General features: G+C 55.5%; 1 long non-coding RNA gene across 6 annotated transcripts in view; it reads left to right on the top strand.

The window, feature by feature from the left end:
* LOC107138493 overlaps positions 1 to 6,927 on the top strand; it is a 9,416-nt gene extending 2,489 nt beyond the window's left edge. The window contains exons 2-6 of one of the 6 annotated variants that reach the window (XR_007349567.1): positions 2,052 to 2,113; positions 2,300 to 2,465; positions 3,198 to 3,374; positions 4,184 to 4,259; positions 4,409 to 6,927. This is a non-coding gene — a long non-coding RNA (uncharacterized LOC107138493). Of the gene's footprint in view, positions 1 to 2,051; positions 2,114 to 2,299; positions 2,466 to 3,197 lie in introns of all 6 variants that reach the window. The other 5 variants (XR_007349564.1, XR_007349565.1, XR_007349566.1 and 2 more) reach the window with 5 other exon arrangements.
* The last annotated feature ends 4,792 nt before the right edge of the window (positions 6,928 to 11,719 follow it).

The raw sequence follows: 11,719 nt of genomic DNA, 5'->3' as shown, positions 1-11,719 counted from the left end.
GGGGGGGGGCGGGGCATGGATAAATGTCAGGGTGCACCTGAGTCCTGGAATTCTGGTGCCTTCTCGAAGGCTTGGGCGTGTAGAGGTGTCAGAACACTCCGTCCCCCAAAGACGAGAAAGTAAACAGCCTCCGTCCCATCCGGCCTGTCTCAGCATGGACGCCAACTGTGATTTGCCCCAGCCTCGGTGTTACGCAGAGAGATTAAGAGAACTTACTTAGTCAAACCATAGATAAAAATGCAGCGTGTTTTGTCCGTTTCTTATCAGCTTTTCTGTCTGTCTGGGCAGGGATGCCAGGGCCTCCCGGGAGACAGATGTCCTGCTCTGGCCTCGGCCTGTCCTTCGGTAGCCGGGTTGCTTCTGCTCAGGGTGGGCCCCACTAGGCAGGAAGGGCTCACCGATGAAGCTCAGGGCTCATGAGCCAAAGAGCTGAGCACCCTGCTGTGGGTCAACGTGGAGCAGCCGTCTGGCCCACGGAGATGGGCCCAGGAGTCATTGGAGGAAATGTCTGCAAGGGGGGCCGGGAGGGGTTGGGGGGCAGGGAGGGTCTGGGGATTTGAGGCCAGTCTGGCCCCTGTGGAAGAGGAGGGGTCGGGCAGGGGAGTAGAGAGCCTGGGGTCCTGGCTGGTGGCAGGGGCGGTGCCCAGTGAACGGTGACCACTAGAAGAGCCTTGCCTTGGGCAGGAAGTTCCAGCCCTGGTTTCTGTGAAGAAGCACTTCACCAGTTAGAAATCACACCCAAAACCCCATTAATAATAGCACCCACAAGACAAAATAGCTAAGAATATCCTTCACAACCAAGATGAGGGGCCAGATAGCTAATACAACTAACAGTGAAGCCAATAGATATTTTTATATAGCTGCTACATATTAGAATGGAAAGTCCTGTGTTTTAAAGTGAGTCACTTGGGCTGGGTTGGTACAGTGCTTGGCTTGCATGCCCAGGCCTGGGTCCCAATCCCCAGCAACACACACACACACACACACACACACACAACTAAAGTGAGTCACTTTCCTAAACGATTCTGGAAGAGGGAGCAGGTGGGAATACCATAGAAAACATCACAAACGAGGAGGAATGAAGGAGCACTTGCTCCACCAGGTTGTAGAGCTTGTGGGAGATCTAGAGCAAGTGGTCCTGGATGTCACGGGCACCTGAGGAAGCAGGAGAGTGGGAACAGGGAAGTGTGCAGTCAACACTGAGCGATTCCAAGAGAGACCACCCACTCAAGGGGAAGGAGAAATTTCTCCAAGACGACTCCCGATTGACAGGACGTCAGGAGATGGCCACCTCTAACTTTACCACACACCAAAGTGAACTGCACATTGATCAGAGCTCTGTTAGTTCAAAAAATAAGGGAAGAACCCCTTGACCTCCGGATGGAGCGAGGACTGAGAACTGCTTCAGCTTAAAACCAGTGGGAGGCATTGAAAGGGGATAAGGAGGGGAGATTCAGGGGCTCAGAAGAGGGGCTCATCAACAAAAAACAAGCAAATGAATGAAAGGAAAATTACAACCAAGAAACAAACTTTTACCCTAATAAACAAGATTGAGAAAGAATTTAAAATAGACCAGAACTTAAATCATACTACAGTAACCAAGACAGCAAGACACTGGCACAAAAATAGGCAGGAAGACCAAGGGTTGAAAGGATGAATGGGGGGAAGACGAGAATCTAGACTGGGACACTGGAAGGTGCAGTGTTCCCAGACATAGGAGGTGACGGTGGCAGAAGACTTAGAAAGGCCACAGTCCAACAATAATCCCTCCAGACAACATGGCCTGGTCAGTGGATCCACCCAACGTCACCTCCGAGGCGTCTCCAAGTGTTGCTGCACGTCAGTGGTTTTGTCTAGGATTCTACAGACCATCAAAGTATCTTTAAGAACCACTTAATGATTTTTCTTATAAATGTGATAATCCTCATTATGTGGATGTGAACTTCTTGCCAGGATCACACCAAGGTATTTTCTCTGTTGTTCTTATAACTTAATTTTAGCTTTTTGCTTTTTTCTAAATATAAAATGTTACATTTCTATGTTTCGAACAGGATAATGTATTCTTTAAGAGTTCTGCAAAAACTGAGTCTTGGAATCGGTGCCAGCTTCTCAGGTGGGTTGTGAGACCACTTCTCTGCACGATGCTGCTGTTGGGGGAGCTGGGGAAGCAGCATGAAACTCTCTGCTATTTCTTACCACCACAATTATTTTTTTTGGGGGGGGGGGTGGTGCCAGGAATTGAATTCAGGGCCCTCGACCACAGAGCCACATCCCCAGCCCTATTTTGTGTTTTATTTAGAGACAGGGTCTCACTGAGTTGTTTACCGCCTCGCTGGATTGCTGAGGCTGGCTTTGAACTCGCGATCCTCCATCCTCAGCCTCCCGAGCCTCTGGGATCACAGGAGTGGCCACCTCACCAAGCTAAAATCATAGGTGAAGCTACGATTATCTCAGAATAAAAGGCTGTAAGAGAAAGTCCGCAATATTTAATTCCTTACTTAGCATCGTGTAGCCCAGTGTGGAAAGGGAATCTTGAATTTCCAGAGACCCTGGGAACGTCCTGTCTGTGTCCCTCAGCAGGACAGGCGATGGTCATGGTCCCCTGCTGCTGGGCTGCAGCTTCAGGTTCCTCAGTTCATTTCAAAGTAAAAGCACCTCGAGCTCAAGGCTCCAGGTCACAGGACTGTAGCTGGGGTTATTCTGTGGTCCTCTCTGTAGGGTTGCCATCACTCAGAGGTCTGAGCAATGGCCCATTCGGAGGGCTCTGTGTCCTCACCTGTCCATGGCTCTGTCCAGACCACGGGAAAACTCCTGTTGACTGGGCGTGGTCCCCTGATTGCTGTCCACAGCTGTAGGTACTCCTGGCTGTGTGGACAGTGTGGACAGCTGCAGGGGCCCTTGTGGCCTGGGTGGGACCATCAGGGAAGGGAGGGGAATGAATGGGCAGAGGAGTTTCACTTGTGCCCTCTTCTCCCTCACCCTCCTGTCATTGATTCTGCAGGGTGTCCCCTGTCTCAAGGATCCTGGGGCATGCACCTGTGGTCTCCTTGGCCCCAGCCTTCCTTCATCCCCAGACTCCACCCAAGCTTGCTGCAGGTGGTTAGACACTCAGCAGCTGAGCCCCAGAGGTGCCCGCACATTAGCTGCATGAGTCTGGTTTCCTGGGCCTTGATGGTGTGTTTCCTATCTCTGTGCAGCCACGACCTTCTTTAGAACTACGGCGCGGCCTCTCAGCTGGCCTCCCTGAGTCCCTTTGGCTCTTTTCCAGTACATTCTCCATGGTCAGCCAGAGCGATTTCTCTCAGGAACAGCTGATCACATCATCCTCTTGCGCAGTGCTGTTCGCGGATCCGGGTACTTCAGGATATACCTCAGTACGTCCCACGTGACCCCCTAACCTGGCTGTGCGTGCCTGCTGGCTGGTGGCCCTCCCTCCGGCTGTGTGCGAGAGGCACCTGGACACCGGGGAGCTCAGCTGCACTCAGGGGCTCCGTGGAGCAGCCACCAGCGCCTAGGAGCCCAGGGGTATAGTGGAGTTGGGGTCCTTGCCAGCATCCTGGGTTGTGGGAGTGCCCTGGCTTCCAGCTCCGCCGCCCACCAAGGCGTCTTGGGTGTGCTCTCTGCAGGACGGCACCACGGCCGGCTTTGGGGTGGACCTCCTGTGCTCACGCCTTTACCTTCTGACCCACCCAACCTGTCGTGACTTAGCAAGAACAAATGTGGCCAGCACAAGGTCCCAGGCAGACTCCTGGGGACTCCCGAGCCTCCCCACTCCTCCGCGCCCTCCCGCTCCTCTCTGCCTGCGTGTGGGCAGTGCCCACCTGCAGCAGGTGCAGCAGGAAGCAGCAGGAAGTCAAAGCCGATCATTAAGCTTTTCTAGAGAGAGCTTCCTGGGAAGGTGGGAGGGGACACTGGGCAGAGCTGAGGACACACGGGAGAAGGCCAGAGCTGGGGTCCCACGTCCTGAGGAGGAGCCCAGGTGGGAGTCTGGGACCTCGGGACACCCTGCAGAACCCACTGTAGAGGAGTGAGAACAGGCTTGAGAGACCCTAAAACCAGGTGGAGAGTGCAGCTCAGCACGTCCAGAGCACCGAGCGTAGAACTCAGCCAAGCCAGCCCCTCCCTTTACGACAGAGAGAACTGAGGTTCAGGGAGCAGCTGAGAACCCCCCTTCCCCCATCAGGGAGAAGCACCCGGCCAGGACGGGGACCCACGAAAGCACTCGTACCGCATGCCTGGAGCAGGCCACATGCGAGAGGGTGCGTTTGTGGCTGCTGTGGCCTGCTTGCTCCCTAGACCCTGCCTCCAGGAGTGTGCAGTGCACCTACTGCACCACTGTACAGCCAGCACCGAGGCAGAGTTGGGGAGACCCAAGAGGTCCCTCAGACAGTGTGGCCCCCTCTCTTAGCTCCCAGTATGTGGTGGAATGAAGGCAGGAGCGGTATCTGGAGCAAGGCCGCCGATGTTAGGTCCACCTTTGGACACTGGAATGTAGAAACTGGCATTTGAAAAGGTGGGTAAGGCCTGACTCTGCCCTAGAGGAAACCGGGTCTGGGTGTGAAGAGGCAGAGAGGGGCAAGACGAGGACCTGTGCTGGGCTGAGGGTTTCTGGGTGTCCGGTCAAGAGAAAGGAGGCCCTGTAACCTCCATGTCTGGAGGTCAAGGCTCACTGAGCCTTCAGCCCAGGCCCAGGGAACCAGTGTCCTCCCTCGCTGGCTGCAGGCCACACAGAGCATGAGTCGGGACAGAGTCCAGCAGGCCTTTGCCACACCCAGGCCCGCGCACTTCCCAAGGGAATCGCGGACAGAGGGGACCCTGAACCTCAGTCCTGGCCAGCCCAGCCGTGCTGCACCACAGTGCCCTCTTCTGGCCATCCAGGGAAGGTCGTCTCAGGCCCTGTGGCCAGAGGTGGGAGCACCCCAGGCTCTGGGTGGGCCCCCGGGGAGGGAGCAGGTAGGTATGGGCAGCACAGGACCCAGGCCATGGGTTGGAGCTGACCTGGGTAGGCAGGGGGAGCGGGAGCTTCTAGCAGGTGGTCCTGACTGTGGTGGCAGCTCTGCAGTCAGTCTGCAGGAGGTGCTCTGCAGGGAAGGGGCGGAGGCCAGCCTCCACGGGGCGCCTCAGGAGCGGCCCCTGTCCTGGCCAGGGCCCTCTTTTTCTGACAAGGAATCCTTTGATGTCCAATGGCTACTTCCCCACAGGTCGGAGCAGCCCGCCTGGGCCCAGGGTTCAGTCCTCTGCGCTTCCAGAAGCGGATTTCACAGGAATTAGGCTCTGGTTGCCTCTCTTTATTCGGGTAGCCCTGGCCTGGCGGGGAACGTGGAGGAGGTAGGAAACACAGGGGCAAAGCCAGAAATGATTCTCAAGCCACCCTCCCAGCAAAATCCCATCAGCGCTGGGGTGCGTCTCCTCCCCAAGCTCAGGCCTAGCTTGGGTGCCCCTTTGCCCACAGTGTTCTCTTTTGCTGCTTAATGCGACATTACAGGAGTGTTATGAAATGTTTTATGAATACTCCGTGTGTGTGTGTGTGTGTGTGTGTGTGTGTGTGTGGTGCTGGGGAGGGGACCCAGGGCACTGTGCAGGCCAGGCAAGTGCTCCACCACTGAGCCACACCTGACAGGCTGTACACAGTCCATCCTGTGGCTGGCCTGTCACAGTTACGGTCTTTGCTGGACATTTGGAGGTTTCTCAGCTCACTTGCATGCCTGATGGTCTGGATCTGGAAGGTCTCTCGAGGGTCTGCGGGATCCGCAGAGCAGTAACGTCCCGCAGTGCAGCTTTGAGGAGATGGCTGGCTCTCGAGGTCTCTGACCTCATGGGTGGGTGCATCCATTTGATGAATTAATGATTTGAATGGATTATTGGGAGGCGGAGCCTGGTTAGAGGAAGCAAGTCCCTGGAGGTGTGCCCACGGAGGCCCACCTGGCCTGGGCACTGCCTCCTCCCTCCCTGCCCCTCTCTCTCAGCTGCTGTGAGCCAGCTGTGTGCATCCTCCACACCACACCTCCCACCACGAGGTTCCACCTCACCTCAGGCCCGCAGCAAAGGAACCAGGAGACCATGGACTGACCCCCCTGAAATCACCAGCCCAAATGACCTTTTTGTCCTCTAAGTTGTTCTCGTCAGCTGCTGTGGTCACAGTGATGCGAAGCTGACTAACAAATGACGCTCTTGGAAAGAGCCAGTGAGTGAATCTTGGTCTCTGGGATGGAGTACCGGGAGGGCCATCTGAGGTGGAAGGAGCCACAGTCCCAGAGGTCCTGCCGGGTGGACGGGCAGCCGCAGCTTCACCTCCGAAGGTGTGAGTGTGCCAGTTCTCCTGCTGGACCTCCAACCGCTGGTGGGTGGGCACAGACCTTTTTTGGCATTTGTTTGGCTGCCGAGGCAGTTTGGACATCACCCGCAGGTTTGGCTGAAGACTCAAAAGGCCATGAGCGGCTCTTTCCTCTGCCCACAGAAGAGCGATTCCAGAAATAAGACCAGAGAGGGGGAAACTGGGCCAAAGATCCCTTTGATTCTTTATAAAGATGAAGGGGGAGGATGCAGCCTCCGGGAGAGCCAGATGGGGCTGTGAGTGAATCAGGGATTCAGCAGCACCCCCCTCCCGGTCCCAGCAGAGCTCCTTGGACTGACAGCCAGATGGCCTGCTGGGCGGACTTTTCTGGAGGTGGACGTTGCCTGGACTTAGCATGGAAAGCTGGGGGTGGGGGGGTGTCGGAGGTGTCACTCTATAGCCATCGTCTGGTCCCCTAAAGGAAAAAGGGGGCCTGAGCTGAGGATCCGCTTATTTTCTGAAATGCCCCAGTCGGAGGACAAGGTGCCTCCCTGCTGCCTTCGCCAGTCACCTGTGTCTCCTCCTATTAATGTTAAATTCTTTCTATGGGGATTGACCAGCAACAGTGATTCATTAAAGGTCTCTTTAAAAATTATCTTTGCCTTTTCCTCTTGTTTACCATGTTCTTGAATTTTGGAAGTTTCGATGGTAACTTAGCCAATTTTACCGTTTTTATGCCGTTTCCATCCTGAGAATCAGCACTATTACATCGTCTCCAGGTGTTTGAGTGAGTGGCTCGTGCCCCACGCTCTGGGGACACCTGCATGTGCATTGTCATGAGGTCCTCCCAGCATCCCTATGTGGAAGCCACCGGTGTCCACCCCTGACGGCAGGGGCAGGGGGGCAGGGGGGTCTCCAAACGCCACCCTGACAGCCGTGACACCTGGAGTCAGGAGCAGTGTCCCAGCCTCCCATTTCATAGCCCAGCGTTTGGGAAATGGAGACACTCACTTATTCGGGCTCCTGATTACTCTTCCAGGAAGGGAGCACGTTACTGCTGATAATGTTTTTTGCAGGGAAGACACAGACTCCAATTTAGGAATGATAAAAAGCTACAGGAGAGACCGTGACTCATTTTAGTGCTCTGTTTTGAGAGACATCAAAGGCCACCTCAGATTTATCTGTCTGCCTCAAGACACAGCTGTTCCCAGAAAACATTCTCGTGCTTGTCCAGCGGGTGTCCCTCCCCACCTCCATGACAGTGGTCAGTTATGGAAGTCGATTGTATTCGTGAAGTAGCTCAGAAACTACAGTCCCAGAAACCCAGCTGCTGGCCAGCTGCCCTTCCTCCCTATCCACCTTTGACAACAGTAATACTTAGATAACAGTCTTCGATGCACAGTGAACAACCCAGATAACACTGCTTAAGTAACTTAACACTTCAAGGACAACAAGTGCCACCTCTCACGGAGCACTGGCCATGGGCCAGGAACACAGCGTGACTCCTTCAACCCTCAACACTACTGACGTGTTTCCTGGTTCACAGGTGGGGAAACCGAGGCACGGGGAAGCTCATAAGGCACCTAAGGACCCATGGTGAGTGCTCGCCAGGGCTGGAAGTCTGGCCCAATGGCCAGCCCCAGGGCCTGGCTCTTACCTGCAGGCGACAGGGAAACCCCGTGAGGGCTCTTTGCGTAAATGAGCACGTGTGAGGGAGGGACCTCGAGCTTAGACGGTCTCCTTCTCTGTTTTCTTCTTTCCTTTATGGAAAAATGACTTGCTCTCCCCCACGATGTGTTGGACGTCTTCCAGGTACAAACGCACACAGTCAGGGCATCTCTATTGACTGGTCACTTGGCTGGTGTTTTCGTGGGCTCATTTCCTTCCAGTTCACAGAAGCACTTTTCATCTGTGGCCTTTTCCAGCAGTTTCTAGCTGTCCAAGCTCAGTTGTTGGTGGCGCCATCTTCTGTCCATTTTGCTTCTCTTCGGTCACCAGAGGGCGTTCCGATGGCTTCTCCCAGCTCGGCCAGGTCGGTCCAGACCCTTGCCAACTTGTGCATCACTTTTGACAGTGAGAGCCACTGAGACGGGGGCTGCGGTCCCTGAGCCACGACCTGACGTAAGCTTGTCTACCGCGTGCGTCAGAACCAGAAATGGGCTGCTGCTGTAACGAGAGCCTTAGCAGACCTGGTGTTGGCATTGGGGCTGGCGTGGGCATCAGGGTGACAGATGCCAGCGACTATCCTGATGGCTTGAGGATCCAGAAACCAGGGACAGTGAGTTTGGAGCTGCTGGGGAAACATGGAACACAGACCCCCAAGAAGCGCGAGTTTGGTTGTTATTACCTACACTTCGGTGATTTCCAAACAGAAAACAGAGGGATTGGAGCAACCCCAAAGTTCAAGGCCTTGCTGGTTGGATCAGCCCAACTTCTTCACCAGAAGCTCAAGAATCGGTCAGGAGGGCCTTGGAGTGACCACCCCCAGCAAATCCTCTTGGGGGGGAAGCACTACATAAACCCATGAAGTCTCAGAGGAAAGAGCCTCGGAATGGAGGTTCCCAGGGACACTAATGCACTCGGTAGAGAAGGATGGGGATGAGTCGGCAAGAAGGAGACCACCAGGAAGAGCGTTGGCACAGCGGGGACCCTGCCCCGGACACTTGGGACCCAGAAACCAGGGACAGACGCGCCTCCCATTGTCCCCTTTCAGGTGGGCACTGTTTGCTGCCGTCTGTCCCTGTCCTGCTGGTGGCTTTGGGTGTCGTGGTCCCTTGGTCTTCCAGTCACAAGGGGACAGGGACGTCCTCAGATGCCTCAGGAGGCAGCTTTCTCTCTGCTGGCATCACTGAGCGGAGACGGGGTGCCATGGACCCCAGAAGAGCTTCCACCAGGCAGAGAGCACGTCCCGGCAGAGCAAAGCCAAGCAGGTTCCAGAAACCAGAGGAGACCGTCCTGCCCAGGCTGCCAGGCCACCCCAGGTCTGGGTGCTTCACTTTGCACTCGGGGTGGCTCCCACGACTTGAGCTCATGCTCCCTGCTTGCTTCAGCCTTCCCTGGCCTGTGTTTGCACCATGCACAACCGAGAGTCCTGATAGACACAGGGGAAGCCGGAATTCTCTGACTCATCGTCCTGAGCTTGTTCTTTGTGGGAAATTGAGCAGCTTCCACTTGAAAAGCATGCTGGGAGAAGCCCGTCTGCTCAATGAGGGTTCATAGAAAAGCACCCCAATACCATCAACCACTGTACCATCTCTCACAGCCTCTTAGAATCAGGACCTGGAAGGACCAGCAGGTGGCTCTGGTTCTGGTGGGTGGGTGTGGGTGGGGACGGGGCTGGACAGTGTGGCGAGCCGGGCCATCCTCTCCATGCAGTCTTCGTGACACCTCTGCAGAGGGGCTGGCTTGGGCTTCCTCACAGCATGGCCGTCTCAGGGCAGCTATCGGCCTGGCAGGTGGCTTTGGGCTGCCAAATGAGCACTCCAGCCCGTGTGTGGGTGGAAGCTGCAGAACCCGGAGTCTCTTCTGACTCAACCTCCAAGGCAGGCGGCACCACTTGGACCACACTTTGTTGGCTGCGAGTGAATCCTTGTCTTCCCAGGTTCAAGGGGGAAGAAAATTAGATCCTGACTCTGGGAGGAGGAGTGGCTGGGTTCCCACAGGCTATGTGTGCCCCACTTTGTATTGGAAACTTGATCCTCAAGTGTCCCTGCTGATGACAGTTGGTAGTAAAGTCTTTGGGAGGTAATTAGGGCTAGGTGAGGGCAAGAGGGTGGGGCCCGAGGATGGCACTAGTGCTTTAGAGGACAAGGAAGAGAAACCCAGGCTGGCACACTTGCTCTGTCTTATCTTGTGATGCCTGCATATCAGGAAGCCTGGCTGGCACCACCCTCCCAGGCTTCCCAGTCTCCAGGACTGTGGGCCAAATAAACTTCTATTCTGCGTGAATCACCCAGGCTCAAGTGTTGTGTTACAGCCACAGCTGAGACAGTGTGTGAGGTGGGAGGGATGGTGTTGATAAACCCAGTCCTGCACTGAGGGGACGCTGGCGGGGAGGGAGGAGCACCACTCAGGCTCAGCAGGAAGGAGAAGGAGGGAGACAACGGGGATCTGGAGAGTGCTGTCCAGCAAGGCCAGGTCCGGGTGAGGCGGGCGGGCTCACAGGCTCCAAATCCAAGATGGTGCTCCCCGTGTGGCTGAGCGCCCCCCGTGCCAACCCCCACCTGGTGTCAGAGCTATAGGAAGAGGAAAGCTACAGACGATTAAGTGAGGGGGAGGCACGCCAGAGCCAGGAGGCCCCACAGGATGCAGCGTCCTTGGGCTCCTGGCCAGCGGCCTTGAGGGGCTCATGGTCAATCACCTTAGGCAGGATCCAGGGACAGTGTCCATGAGGGAGACTGTGACACTCAAAAGAAGCATCTTCCAGGTGCCTGAGACACAGAGGGTGTTAGCAGCCCCCAGAGCCATTTCTCAAGGTCAGCTCTGTGCCGAGGTTAGAAATCTTGAGTTAGCGAAGGGGAGCTGGAGAGGCCCTGCAGAGGCCGGAGCCTCAGGTGTGAGATGGCTGGGCGGGTCCGGGCCTCGCTGCTTTCTGGTACTGCCATGAACGGAGTCCACTCGGCAGACGGCTGGGCACTCGCAGGGGGACAGGCCCATTCTAGGCAGCTCAGGCAGCCCCTCTGAGCCCCTGGCTGTTCCCATTTTAATCACCATTTAAAAACTCAGGCCCTAAACCATCTCCCATGTCCCTAATGCTGGTGAGACCTAATGAACCAATGGTCATACCAAAGACAAAATGTGTCATGTGTGGAACCATCTAGTGTTTGGAGCAGATCTGTGTTACTGGATCCTTAAAACCACCTGGTAAGGGAGGGATGGGACTCCTGATGGCTGCAGCAGGTGACCTCTGAACATTCACCTGTTAGCTGAAGAACCTAAGAATGTGACTCCTGACTCCAGGGTGGGGGTTGGGTTAGCCAGTTTTTGTGTTGCTGTGACCAAAACACCCCACGAGAACTACTTAGAGGAAGAAAAGAATGTTTTGGCTCAGGGTTTCGGAGGTTCAGTTCACGGCCCGTCGACACCATTGCTCTAGCCAGAGAGGAGGCAGGACATCAGAGTGGAAAGTGGCTCAGCTCAGGAGAGCCAGGAAGCAGAGAGAGAGCAAGATGCTGGGGGTGACCTACCTCCTCCAGCCACACCCCACCTGCCTACAGTTACCACACGGGTAATCCATTAAAGTGGATTAATCCACTGACTAGGTTGCAGCTAGTCCTGTCACCTCTGACCTTTCTTGTGTTGTGTCCCACATGAGTCTGAGGGGACACCTCACATCTAGACCACAAAGGCTCCCTAAGGGCTAAGGTGCTGGACAAGGACCAGGACCCTGCTTCTCCAGCTGATGGGTCAAGCACTGGATCACAAAAAGCGAAGCCTGGGGCCCCT

The sequence above is a fragment of the Marmota marmota genome, unplaced genomic scaffold (assembly GCF_001458135.2).
Source record: "Marmota marmota marmota unplaced genomic scaffold, marMar, whole genome shotgun sequence".
Classification (NCBI taxonomy): domain Eukaryota; kingdom Metazoa; phylum Chordata; class Mammalia; order Rodentia; family Sciuridae; genus Marmota; species Marmota marmota.
Note: the sequence above shows the minus strand (reverse complement) of the source record. Positions and strands in the feature narration are given on the sequence as shown.